This window comes from Cynocephalus volans, chromosome 4 (assembly GCF_027409185.1).
Source record: "Cynocephalus volans isolate mCynVol1 chromosome 4, mCynVol1.pri, whole genome shotgun sequence".
Classification (NCBI taxonomy): Eukaryota; Metazoa; Chordata; class Mammalia; order Dermoptera; family Cynocephalidae; genus Cynocephalus; species Cynocephalus volans.
The window spans coordinates 108256300-108266197 of record NC_084463.1 but is presented as its reverse complement, the minus strand read 5'-3'; the positions used below and the strand labels follow the sequence as shown (position 1 = coordinate 108266197).

The 9898-nt window shown below is 39.9% G+C and overlaps 1 pseudogene; it reads right to left on the bottom strand.

Moving 5' to 3' along the window:
• Window positions 1–6853: 6853 nt before the first annotated feature.
• LOC134375994 (olfactory receptor 5P1-like) lies at window positions 6854–8126 on the bottom strand (annotated as a pseudogene).
• Window positions 8127–9898: the final 1772 nt, after the last annotated feature.

Here is a 9898-nt window from a genome sequence, read left to right as displayed (position 1 = left end):
GAGACAAAGAAGCTGATACCAAAATGAACCTGAGATGAAGAAAGAATATAAGAAGTTATAAATTTTATTTTCCACTTTTGTTAATACACATGTGGAGGTTATTATAAACCAGTATATCATTCAAGTAAAGTTTGGTCTAAAAATTATTTTTTTATTTTGGAGTCCCATTATTTACATCCAGTCGTGCCTCACTCGACCACAGAAATACATTTTTGAGGAAGGGGTCATCAGGTGATTTTATCATTGTATGAACCTCATAGAGTGTACTTACCAAAACCTAGATGTATACCCTGTTATACACCTATATTCTTATGGGACCACCATCCTATATGAGGTCCATCAGTAAACAAAAAGTCATTAGACACACGAACGTATTTGTGCATAAGGAGTTTTTCCATATTTTAATCAGATATGAATGTAATCACTATTGCAAAATTGTTTATGATTAACATTCAGAACGTAGCTACGGGACATTTATTCAAACCAATCAAATCAGGCCCTAATGTAAATGTTTTCTAATTGGAGTGTTGTAGAATGAAATAATATTATGGATATAATATACAGTTGGATAAAGTTTCAGCATAGAAACTTAGGAAGTTTACCCAGGTTTACCTAGCTAATGGCCACCTTGACCCTCTTCTCCAAGTTTATTCAGTTTATATGCTTGCCTTAGTCCAAAGTGTCTGGTTGCCTGTGATGCTGGAGCGTTTAGGCCAATACGCAAAATGGGTCTTTTGACAAGATATTTACTGACAGTAAGTTCTCAAAGAATTTCAGAACTAGTGAATATATCAGCATTATGGCTGAGTGCCAAACTTAGTGTGGAAAGACCATGTGAGTTTCTGTTCTTACAGGTGGATAAATGAGGAGTCTTGGTAAATTGAGGTATGCCTGTTTATTCACACTAAACGGACTGTGAAAATTTAATTCAGCTAAAGTTACCTGCTAACTGACGCTTGATTGCATCGACACTGTTTCTCAACTATGGCTTGTGAGTACACATACAACATGAGAGAATAAATTTGTCTCAAATAGTAAATGACAACTGACACATGATATTTACTAATAAAAGCCAAAATCTTACCTCTTGAAATAAGAATTTATTCAAGTTACACATGATATTTCCTAATAAAAGCCAAATTCTTACCTCTTAAAATAAGAATTTATTCACGTTATCGTAATAGATTCCAAGTCCTCATTTTTATACAGCAGCCATGCTGGCTTTTATTATTGTTCTCCTTTGGGAATAAATCTCTGAGCATTCAAGAGATTCAAATGTGAATTCAAAAGCACAAGGGATCATTATCTTATTCTCAAGTGAATATGAGCAGTTCAATTCACACAAATACAACTAACCAATAAGAGTTCTATTCACCAAGTGATCTTTTTTTTTTTTTGGTGCACTTTCATTTGATAATTATTGGGAAAACAATACAATAAATTATCTCATAGCTAAATATTGATTCCAATATTACCTTTATATTTCAGGTTAAAAAATTTTAAATTTCAAATATGAAATAGTAATTTTCACTTCATTCATTCAATACGCATTTATTTTATCCATATTTTGTTGTGATAGATGTATGACCCCCCACAGGTAACTTTGGAATGCCACATAAATTTGAATTTTAAACAACACAATTATTCAAGACATGGACATATTTTTCTAGCAAAATCTCTAGTAAAATAAATACTTTTTAAAGTGTCATAGAGACCTAGGAGACAATAGGAGGACTAGATGACTTCCAGATAAGACAGTCTCATAATATGTGCCTCGAAGTGATGACTGTTGGTTAGTGGCTTATATGACTAGATGGATGATTGTAGAAACAACAATCTTGAGACTGAAGACTTAATCTAATTCTTTTGTTAGTCCTGTTGGAAAGTCCTATCACATGGAAGTGGTTTACTTCTGATAGCACTAACCAACTTTCATTCAGAGCTTACTCTTTGCCACGACGTCAGGGCATATAGGGTAGAATTAAGAGGAGACTGGAAAAGATTGGTCCATGTGAATCTAAGGAAGTTTTACCCTTTAGCTGGGCTTTGAATCTCACAGTGTCTGCTCCTATGATGGCAGTGGACATAGTCGATCTGTAACAGATTTACAGATGCTGGAAGCAGTCTGTTTTTTTCCTTCTCTATCGTAGGACTTTAGATGGGAGACTGGTAAAATCACCCACTCATCTAATTGGGATCCTGGGAGTCACCCTGGACTATTCCTTCTCTCTAATCCCAAACAGCCAACCATCAACAATTTCTGCCATCTCTGTCTCCTAAATTTTTCTGAAAGATGTTCTCTCCTTATTTTACACTTTTCTCTCAAAGCAGATGAAAACTTTACCCTCTGTCTCCTAGAGTATCTAAATTGCCTCCTAGCCAATCACGTCTAAATATACACTGCACTTTGTTGTTAGAGTGATCTAAACACATGTAGCCATATCACATCCTTGCATAAAGCCTTCTAATAGTTCCTCTTTGGATACAATACACCTGAACATCAAATTTATGGTTCTTAATGAACTGCTTCCTGCTGATACCATCTATCACCACTCGTCCTCTCCACCCCATTCTTAAAGCTTCATAAATGTAGAAAAACTTCTAATTCTCCAAATGTCCTGCTATTTCATTCCTATGTGTCATTTCTAATGCTACTTCTTATGCCTAGAACACCTTTCCATTGCCCTTACCTTACTTTATTTAGTTATGTAAAAAGTCTGTTTTAATGCTTTATTCTCCAGAAAGTGTTATTCTACAATCCTGGTTGGGAAAAGTGCCCCTCCTTTGGGCTTACTGCTTCTTTTCGTGCTTACCATCTGGTAAGTCTAAGTACCAAGTTGCTTATAGACAAGCAAACAGTCAGACAATGGTTTGTTTTTGTATTAGTACAATGTCTGGCACTTAATGAAAGCTCAGCAAAACATCACTTTGAAGTGAACTGGAAAAAACACTGAAAAATCATTCTCTTGGGTTCTGCACTTCTCTAATATGCAAGATGCATAACTGGAGAACAGGAGGGGAGGGTGTCGCCAACATCACAGAAATTTACAATGTGAGTACAACTCTGCTGCCCATAAATGGGAAGTAGAATATACTCTCTCACTATTCAAAGGCGAAATCTGGTATTTATTTTATTTTATTTTTAACAGCGTTTTTTTAAATTAAAATATTTATTATGCAGATTTGTGAGGTATAGTTTTGAATATCAATACCTGTGTACAATATGGGGTGATCAAATCAGAATAATCAGGGGGCTGGCCCATGGCTTACGCGGGAGAGTGTGGTGCTGATAACACCAAGCCTCCAGGTTCAGATCCCTATACAGGGATGGATGGTTAGCTCACTGGGTGAGTGTGGTGCTGACAGCACCAAGTCAAGGGTTAAGATCTCCTTACCAGTCATCTTTTTACAAAAATAATAATAATAATAATAATTAGTATACTCATTTTTACAAAATGCAATTAATTTTTGTGACCACTAACCATTTTTTTGCTAACCTCCTGCCCCCTCTCCCTTTCTCAAAGGGGAAATTCAGACATGTGTGCTCTGCCTGTTATTATGGCAGCTACATGGTTTTGAGTTCTAGTTTGTGTCAAGTGCACTCCATATATTATTTAATTGTTTATATTAATGATTTTATTGTAAATAAAGTATTAAAATAAGAAAAATTCAAATCATAAAGTATCTACAACATTTATTCATCATTTCCTGTGCTTTAATTTATCCTTGTTACCTTTCAGTCCTTGTTCAGTATTTTCCACTAAAAAATATGACAAAGATGCTACATTTTCACTTAATAGTAGATTATAAACATTTTCCATTTTGTTAGAGTTTTTTCCCTTATATCTCCAAACCTTCTTATCTCTCACCCCATTATACTGAGGCAAGGACAACTAGATTCTAAGTCTTGCTTTCTAATGCCATAAACAGTTGTCTCAATATTTGCTTTGGAGTTCCTGTACACCAACAACTCTCCCCTCACCTTTTCCAGTTTCATGGTGATGATGTAAATGATAGTAGGTCATTTCTCAAGAAAAATATGTGGTGTGATCTGTGCAAGATTTCTAGTTATTTTTTTTAGAAGCTCTAATTTCTTATTTTTTAAAATTTTTATTGAGTCATAATTGATTACACATATTTTTGGAGTTCAACATTGACATATGTTGATCAAATCAATATTACTAGCATATATACTGTTACAAATCTTACTTATTTTTTATGCCCCTTGTCCAATCTCTCCCCATCCTCCTCTCCCTTCCGCCCCCTGCCCCAGTTACCCTAGATTTCTTCTCTCCTTCTGAAGGAGTAATGGTTACTCTGTTGATTTGTTGCCCAGATGACCTATCCGATGCTAAGAGATGTGTTCAGGTCCCCCAATATTATCACAGAGCAGATGCTTCTTCTGTCACTCTGGAATGACCTTTGTGGATAGAGACATCCTCTTCTTTTCCTTGGTCTCTGCTGGTGACTCTCCTTGTGTCAATGCACTCCCATGGCTGGTGGACCATCTGCAGTGGTTGTGGTGTGTAGCCACTTTGACAGCAGCTGTGGTTATTGTGGTGGCTGTGGTGGGCCACCCACATGGAGGTAATATTTTTGGCATGCTCCTTACCTAGTTGGTGGTAGTGATGGCAGTGTGCCTGGTTGTGGGAAGGGGTCCAGTCCCTGGATCTATACCTCAGGACCCCGGCTGGGCCCCATGGCACTGGCAGTGTGCCTGGTTGTGGGAGGAGGGTCTGGTCTCTGGCTCCATACTTCAGGACCCCTGGTGGGCCCCATGGCACTAGCAGTGTGCCTGGTTGTCCCCCCTTTCTGGCTTGGTAGCCCAGAGGACTTCTGGTCCCTCGGGTGTTATAGGTGTTCTTTGGTGAAATGAGACTTTTACTAGTTAATATCAAACTTTGTCTCTGGTTGAGAGTCCTCTGTTTTTTCTTTCAGTTCTGCATTGATTATTTGCTGTTCCCACCACTTAAACTCTGTGCTGGAACTAATTTATTGTCCTTTGCTTACTTGTAAAATGGGGAAACGTCCTGTGGGGTCCAGTACTCGAACTGTGTGGTTGAGCTAAATTGCTGCTTTGCTGTTGATTCCCAGGGGAAGGCTTTTTGTGCAGCTCAGGTTTTAATGGTTGACTTTATAGGTACTTCCAGGTCTAGTGAAATCCAGTGCACCTGGGTTGTGTAGACACTCTGGTCTGGGCCTAAGTCTTTTCATCAAACTGCACCCCGTGCAATTCTATATTCCTGACCAGTCTCCTCTGAGTGGTCCTGTGCTGATTGGGGTGCAGATCACCTGTCCTTGCTGTGCCCCAGTGTTCCCCCCGTGGGCCCATCTCCCCTACTGCTCCTGTTCCAAACACTTCCCATGTGACGGGCTGTGCAGTGGTCACTCGTGATGACTCTCTGGCCTCTGAGTGGCTCCTTTTTTTCAGTTGTTCTAGCTCCTCACTTCTATGTGGGTCCTCGGGAACCCTAATAGTGGTCTTGCTGGCCTGGGGGACACCAAGGCCCTCTTCTCCCCTGCTGCCTCCATGCAACTTCATCTGAAGGGCACAGCTATGGCTTTTGCTGGCTCCTGCTCTGTGTATTCAGCAGTGCCAGCCTGTAAGTGGCCTGGGTTCAAAATGGTAGGAGAGGTTTTTTCTTTTTTTCATTGTGGCTTCTCTGGCCTTCATGCACTCTGTAGGTCTCTCTTCCTCTTCTCCTGAGCTCTAGTAGCCCTAACTTGCCCATGGTTGCTTTTTGATCATTGTTAATTTGTTGATTTGTGGGAGAGAGTGATGCTGGTGACCGTCTATTCTGCCATCTTGACTGGAAGTCTCTACAAGTTCTAATTTCTTTATAGATCCAGACCTTTGGAACTATGATTGTTGTTAACACATTAATTGCAGTGCTTACAATTAAAAATGTCCTTTTAAATCTCTACAAATAAAGTAGATTACCTTATGACAAAAAGGTCAATTTAATGTGTTTTTAATGTGTTTAAGTAAGGGTAGAATTCCATCCAAATCACATGATCATGGTGTCAAGACCTGATTTCCTAAAAGAGTGGAGTCAATCCAGTTTTCCAATCCTTAACCTCATTTTGAGGTATGCACAAAGTAGACCATTTGTGGGTAAAGTTTGTCCCAAAGACTGATGCAAAGTACCAACTTAGACTTGATTAACCTGCCCAGATCCTCCAGATCATTAATAGTGCTAACATCATTAGATTGATTATAGCATCATAGTATAGTCCCCAAGTTCATGGGGACTATAAATGGAGGATGAGAATTCTCATGTTTCTGGACAAACTATTGGATCTCTCAAAGACTCAATTTTCTCATCGGTAAATTGAAGGAAATTCATAATACTTGCATTATAGGATTATTGTAAAAATTAAATGGAGAAGCACAGTGGTTTGGGAGCCACACTTTCTGGATTCAAATATTGATCCCACATCTTTTTAAGTGCATGACTGTGGGCAATCTACTTAATGTCTCTGTGCCCAGACAATTCATTTCTGAAATAGAAGTAATGGTTTGACTTTACCACCTCATAGGGTTGTTGTGAGGAATAAGTGAGTTAATTTCTATAATGCATTTAGACTGGTGCTTGGCACAGAGTAAGTGCAAATTGTTGTTTGCTAAGTAAATAAAGGAAAACCGCTTGGCATCTACAGGAGTTCAATAATAGTGATAATTATTACTACTGATTTCAAAATGTCTCCCAATTGGTACACGAGTGTATAAAAGTGGTAGAAAAAGGAAATATGCTGTTTTGTAAGCAATCAGTTAAGCAATTTTTGGTAGGTTCTAAGTGTGACATCGGTAAAGGAAAACTTAGTAAGCCATCGGAAATGCTAAGAATGGATATCAAGAATATATCCTGGCACCTGCCCTTCTCAGGGCTTCTTTTACATCTCTGTACTGCAGACTGAATGTGAGGAAGTTCAACACGGGAATCACCACCGTGGTGGGATCGGACTCAGCAAAGAAGCCTCGAACACTCGGGGGGTTGGAGAGCCAGGAGATTATTACGCTAGCGGGTCCATACAGACTAACGCCTAAAAAACCTAGACCCCAAGCCCAGGTCCCACAGGGCTTATATAGGCAAACTTCTCCAGGTTTTAGGTTTGCTTTCTCAGCATTCATGCGGTCTAGGCAGATAAGCAAGCTACAGAAGCCAAAAATGCAAGCAGTGATTAGAGGCCAGATCAGTGCAACAAGCAAACATTGTTTCAAAGACAAAATATTACTTCAGGGACAAAACAGGCTTATGAGAAAGTTACTTTTGCGTTTTTCCCAACACCACCATGTAGAACACACACATCACCTTGTTCTGGTCATTTAGCAACACATCTGGGCTTGGGCATCACATAAATGAAGGTAATAGTTCCATAGTACAAAGTACCCACCGTGAGGTGGGAGGTGCAGGTGGAGAATTTGTGTCTCCCTTCAGGGGAGTGACTCTTCAGAACTGTGATGAGGATGTATATATGAGAGAGCTATGACCAACACTGTGACCACAATGATGGATCCAGGAAAGATGGAAGGGATAATTTCAATAAAGGAGATATCTGAGCAGGAAAGATTCAACAAAGGGGAGAAATCACAAAAAAAGTGATTGCATTGATTTGGTCCACAAGTGGACAAAGTCAATAAATGGCTAGTAAGTATCCAAGCATTCACACATCCACCCAGATAGGAAGCCACCACTAAGAGGATTCAGACTCCAGGGGACATGTGGGTGGAGTAGAGCAGGGGTAGGCAGATGGTCACATAGCGATCATAGCACATGGAAGCCAGCAGGAAGCACTCAGCCATCTCAAACCTGACCCCAGAACTGAGCTGGGCTTCACAGCCAGCAACAGCGACAGCTGTTCCAAGTCTTAGGAATCCTATGAGCATTGCAGGTGTGACTGATGGGGAATATCTCGTGTCCATAAAAGCCAAGTGGCTGAGGAACACGTACATGGGGGTGTGAAGCTGAGAACAGTTTTTTATTAAACTGATTATGCTGATGTTACCTACTACAGTGACAACATAGATTTTAAAAAATATCACAAGTAAGGTAACAAAAAGTAAGGTCCTCTATTAGCCCCAAAATTATGAACTCTGTCACAGTGGTGTGGTTTCCAACCTGCATCTCCTCTATGAATTGATGCAGTTGGGGAAAATGTGAATATACATTTGTTTTATGCTTCCATTCCACACATTCCCGGTTTTCTTTGCTTATTCCTTAGACTCATTCACAGTGACTTCATCTTCTGCCCAATCTGTAAATAACAATCTTCCACACGACTAGGATTTTTGTCTGTTCCTCTTTGCATAAAAGGATAATGGTTCACCTCACCCTCTGGGAAATCAGTTATATTATTTAATTTATCTAATGTTTGTGTAAAATGCCTCTCAAACCTTGACTCCTAGACAGATTTCTCCATGAAGTTCTAGATCTACATTTTCAATAATCTATTGGGGGGTCTCCAGGTAGAAATCCCACAAATACCTAAAACCCAGGCTCCCCCATATCAACTCACCCTTTTCTCTGAAAACTCCTCCTGTGTGTAATATCTGGGGAATGCTGCCACCCTCCACCCCGTCTCTCATATCTACATCTTGGGAGTCTGCCTGGCCTTCCTCCTCTCCTCGTACCACACCTACTAAAATCTTATGGATTCTGTCTGCAATTGGGCTCCCAATTTTATCTCTTTATCTCCTCTTTTCCTTTCCCGGTGTCCCTACTTTAGTCAAGGCGCTGTGTTAGGTTGGCAAGTCATAGGGATCAAAGGACTCTGAGCCAAATGCTGATCACACCAGGGAGTTTATTTCCAGTGAACCTGGAGGGGAGACTGAAAGCTCAGTTCCTGCCCCCGTACAGGCTAATGGGGGTTTTATAGGGCTTGAAGTAGGGGAAGGGGTTTGTAGCTATTCTGAGCACTCAGCACTTTGCAACAACTTTGTGGTTTTCCTGTTTTGCACAAAATCCAGTTTTTCTCTGAAAGCACTTTGCTTAAGAGAAAGGGAGAGGACAGGGGGCAGGGCGAGGAAGCTGTTATCATGGCTGTGCTAATGCTAAGCTGATTGTGAGGACTAATATTCCTCTCTTTTTATATATATATATATATATATATATATATATATATATATATAGAAGGGAAATTGGAATAGAGGCGAAGATCTTTGCTTTTATATCTGCTTCAGAGCTGATTAGAGACAACGTAAGTTAGGGGGTGTTTGGGGGATCTGATGTGTAGTAACTGTTGGTATTGGATGACTTGAAGTGTGAGGACGTCTTGACCTGTTGGGCAGCAATTGACGCCGTGGTCTGTTGGATGAAAGTGATGAGAATTTGAAATAAAAATGGTCCAATTGTTAAGCCTAGAGCTAGAAGCACAAGAGGAGTTAGAAAGGGGTTAGAAAAGAGGCCCACTGGGGCCAGTGGGACCAGGATGTGTTTGTTGTTTGTTAAATTTGACATGCCCTGTTATGTAGGTTTTTTTGCTGCATTTTGGACTATTCCAGACTGGTTAACATAAAAACAACATTCTTCCTCTAGAAAGAGATAGGTACCTCCTTTTTTAGCAGTTAGGATATCTAGGTCTTGTTTATTTTGAACAACCATTCCTGCCAGTGAATATATTTGATTTTGAATGGTGGTAAGGGTGGAGGCCATTTTATTTAGAGTGTTAGAGGGGACTTTTGGCAGTTGTTGGAAATAGATTGAGGCAGTGGCCAACACCAGCTATTTCTGTCCCGGGAGATGTCCTCTGCTTTGGTGGGTGAGAAAAGGGGTAGTTGGGCTTTTTCCTGAGGGGATGTGGACATACAGATGGTGTAGTTTGCAGTAATTTGTTGTAGTTGTGAGTATAGGTTAGGACAATAAACTTGGGTTTGAATGAGTTTTAGAAGAGGTTTGAA